Genomic DNA, 4,682 nt, shown 5'->3' on the forward strand with positions numbered 1-4,682 from the left:
TATACATGAACGTGGCTTCATTATAGAAAGCAGCACCGTGGACCGCGGCGCAGCCTCCACCTGAGGACCGTTGTGTCTGTGGGGGGGGTGAGGATGAACCCCCTCCCGGACCAGCAGCTGATCACAGAGTCATGCTGTGCAGAATTTCAGTTTATTTGTATCTGTATGAATGCAGCGGTGTAAAAGCATTGTGTACAAAAGACACGGATGGTGTTAGAATTAACTTGTCTTTAGGTTCTGATTCTGTTCAAAGACGCATTACGAGAGGGATGACGTCATCGTAGTTCTGCGCTGCAGTCCCGCAGCGTGTGAGCGTGTGCCAGTGGAAAGTTCTCCTGGGATGTTTAGTGCACGTGGGCGTGCATGAGTTCTGTATATGATTTTCGTGTAATTTAAGTTACAAATTGAGTTTGTGTTTGTTTATATTTACTAGAAACTACATAAACACACCCAAAAGTACACATGCAGCTGTACAGTAACCCGAAGGATGGAACGCCTGAAGTTGATGACAGTTATTGAAGAATCCTTATTTATTCACTATTCATCGTAAGCTAACTGCAGTAGCATCATCAGACCATGAAATAGTGCTCTGGCCGGCACTCCCCGGGGTGATTGTGGTGTAAATCCCAAACAGCTTTAAAAACCTAAAACCTCACCCACATTGAAGAGATCAAAATGCTGTTTTTTTCTAAATGTATTTCATTTTCTAAAAACTAGGTGATGAATCAGTGAGAGGAGCAGATGAAGACTGACGAGAAGCATCATGAACATCAACCCACTGGTGCTGAAGCTGCAGGAGGGAAACCAGCAGCTCCTCCTGACTGTTGAACATCAGCATGAGAGTGCTGATGCTACAATAATACTAACATTATTTTTCTTTTTTTATTATTTTGTCATCATTAGAGGGCCTCTTTGGGCCCCATCTCAGTCTGGCCCCCTAGAATCAGCCACCACCAATTAGGAGCTGGTGGCACTTGTAAATTAGGTGATGCGGCCGCCACCAAATTCTCTATGCAGGAGAAACCCTGTACATCTTACCTATTTTTGCTCTAAACACTATCAATTTGTCACAGGACATTATTTCAAGTGTTTTGGTAATTTTAAATATTTTTTAGAAGATTATTTAATTTATGTTCTTACATGGTTTATATCTGCAGAGTGCAGCGTATTGCTCTGTATCAAGGGCTTAAGCCTGAGGACGCTCCTCACCTTATTCATGAAAATTGTCACAATCTTTCATGTGGAACTCGGGTCTGAAACGACGAATGCTGTGAATGTCAATTAGTTTCTTCAGTGTTTAGGGGGAGAATTTAGGGGGTTTGGCTGATGCAGCAGCAGCAGGACATGCAGCCATTTCCAAACGGATCCAGACAGAACTGGAGGATAAAACTGCTGGTCTACAGCAGCAACAGAACCTTTAATAAAAGTGTTGATTTGAAGACAGAGCTAGTGTTACACACTGACGCTAGCATGCTACGATACTAGCCGCTAATGCTAACACAGTGTCCCGTGTGTTGTCCATAAAACAGATCGGTTTAAAGTCGGTCGTTTTCACAGAGCGGACTTTAATACAACGCGGATAAATACAACAACATGAATTCATAGAACATTTATAAAAACTGTGTTTTATAAATATAATAACAGCCATGAATCCACTTTGTGTTAACTTTATCGGTAGTTTCTTTGTAGCATAGAGAGCTGCATCTTTACTGTCAGTGATAACATGACAAATATTCTAAACATTGAAATGTTTTTAATTTCTTTTGGTTATGATTAATATAAATATGAATTTTCTGCAGAAAGAATTAAGAAAAGACTATGTTCTGTCAATCTGACCCATCTGCCAAATCTGTTCTTGTTTTTCTGCATGTTTTGTGTTTACAGTTAGAAGACAATAAAACATGTTCACACTGCTTATTAATTGATTTTCTGCCATTTTGTTTTCTTAAAAAAATATTGAAAATACTAAATGTTCCTATCAGGTTTAGACAACAGGTGACTGACTGACAGCTCTCCTCTTAGGGTAAATGAGTCTTTTCAGCTGCTAAAGAGAAGAAAAACTCATTTGTCATAGAAATATTCATTGGAAACCAGAGAGCAAAGACTGATTACAGAATTTGGAATGAAAAAAATTGAGATTTTTTTGTTGGCCCAGTTCTACCTTGTGCCTTTCCCAAATTTGTGAAATCGATCTAACGTCAAGAGAAAGCTGCTGTTGGCTCACAAATATCCTCCAAATATCAGCTATCCCAGCATGCACCGCGATGCATATATTAACTCTGTAAATTTTACAATGCAGAAACAAAGTTCTTCAATGACAAAGTGAACAAGCGTGAACAGTCTGTACAGTGACACCCTTTGCAGTATCTACGGATCTGATCTTTTTTTGGTAAGTATTGAAAACGTTCTCTTAAATTTTACTTTAGAAATTTCTATTGTTTAAAAAAAATCATGAAAAGAAATATTAGGATTTTTTTTTGTTGATTCCAGTAATTCAATTTAATTATTTTAAAATGTCTTCCCATTTATATATTTAATTATTGTGATTTTTAATGTTAAAACAAGATAATTTTCTCCTGCCTCCGCCCATCAGTAGCCGGGATAGGCTCCGGCACCCCCGCGACCCCGAAAGGGAAAAAGCAGACAAGAAGATGAATGAATGAAAACAAATATTATTACCTCAAGTATTTGTTATAAATTGAGAATAATTTTAACTAAACTGCTATCCAAATGGTTTTTAATATTTATTGAAGTAAATCTTTGCTGCCTGATTAAATGACGTTGTATAGATTTAATTTTTTTCCTGCTTTTTCATTTTCTCGTGAGTTTTACTTGGTGTTTCTCGTCTTATGTTCCCACTATTGGCCTGTTTCTCTTTTATGATGTATGTTTAAAGAAAGAAAACAGACGAGTTGGAAGAGGTTGGTCATACTGAACACACAAGATAAAAAATGTTTACTATTGTTAATGTCATTTGCATTTCTGTTGTTTAAAAACTTGACATATTATAAAGATCGATGATGTAAATATTAGTTCAGCTCTGTGTGGACAAATGGAAGACGTTCATAAAAGAGCAAAAGCAGATGGTCAGTTTCACATACGACAGGCGGTAAGCGTTGGAGGATCTTCAGAGAGCATAAACTATTAGTGTGTTCAACAACAAAGTGAAAATATGACTAAATTAGTCACACCACTTTTCCCCATTTATGGAACATCTGAATTGGGTGGAGTTAATATAGTGGTGACTATTATCTGACAATCTTCAAGTAGTGAAGAGTAGACGTCTGTATCAGATGATCCGTCTAGTTCAGGGGTCTGAAACCTGAGGCTCCAGATCCACATGTGGCTCTTCTAACCCTCAATATTAGCTCTCTGGGGGAAGAAAGAAAAGAGATTGGACTTTAAATAGTCAAATAGTTGACTTTTTTTACTTAGGTTAGATAGGTTTATAAAGTTATGGCTAAGTTGCTCATAGATTAGTAAGAAACTATTTGTTAAACCCTTGCTGACATGTGTGAAGTTTGATCTTATTTTATGAGTTTAAAACACATATTTTATGCTCCACAACAACGTTTATTTTGGTTATACAGAAGGGAGTTGTCATGAAAATATTCTTTAGATACTATTCCTATTGAATGATAAACCAATGAAGGTGTTTTTCTAAAGATTAACAACAGCAGGAAGTAGGGAAAAGGATGATAGTGGGATGATCCTATGAGACACAGGATGACTTTTTTTTGAAAGGAAGTAAAAACTCATTTCACATTTAGAAAAAGTCTTTCCACCATCTGTTTCTGTTTATTTATGCCCACAGAGGAAAAATATATTTTATATATTTTAAAAGTATCAACAATATAAATTCATCTGAATGTTCAAAAAGGTGAAATAAGACTTAACGGCTCCTATATGTCACGGATTCCCTCCTTCCCTCGTGGCCAGCGGCTCCTCTACAGGTGGTTTCAATCAACCACTCAGTCCATGTGTATATATTGTGTTGCCTCCTTCTGTTTAATGTCTCTACGTCCCTATGTTTTGGATATTAAAAGCTAGTTTAATACTCCACAACGGTTTGCTGTTTGATCCTTCCTGCGCCTGGGTTTCTCGTTCGAGTCCGCATTACACTATAAGGTTTTGATCTGTGAGGAAAAAACCTAAATGGCTCTTTTAGGATTAAAGGTTGCAGACCCCTGATCTAGTTATATATTTCTATGGTTCTTTATATTTACATGTTCAACATTAACAGCAACAATCAAAGTCAGACTTTGATGTTTTCAGGCAGTTCTTTGAGTTGTTTTGGGACATTAAGGTTGAACAAAGATCTGATTCTGATCCAGATTTAAACTCAGTTTGTGGTTTCAGAACACTTAAACTCAATCTTTCTATGTCAACAAACTCTTTGTTTTTGTGTCTTTTATCTGTTGATTCTTCACACATTTTGAAATACACTATTTCAATTCTTTGTTCATGCCATGTTGTGTTGTTGTGGGTCTTTAACAGTCAGACAACATTTGCAGACAAACACTCATTTATATGATTTGAACAACCAGATGTGTGACATGGTAAGAGTTCAGCTGCAGTCTTTGTTGTTTACTTTACTATGGAGTTATATTTGTGCCACCATATTGCAAGCAAAAGTCATAGTTTTGAGATCAAAATTTTTTAAGTTGCAAACAAAATGTTAA

Source organism: Oryzias melastigma, unplaced genomic scaffold (assembly GCF_002922805.2).
Source record: "Oryzias melastigma strain HK-1 unplaced genomic scaffold, ASM292280v2 sc00326, whole genome shotgun sequence".
Classification (NCBI taxonomy): Eukaryota; Metazoa; Chordata; class Actinopteri; order Beloniformes; family Adrianichthyidae; genus Oryzias; species Oryzias melastigma.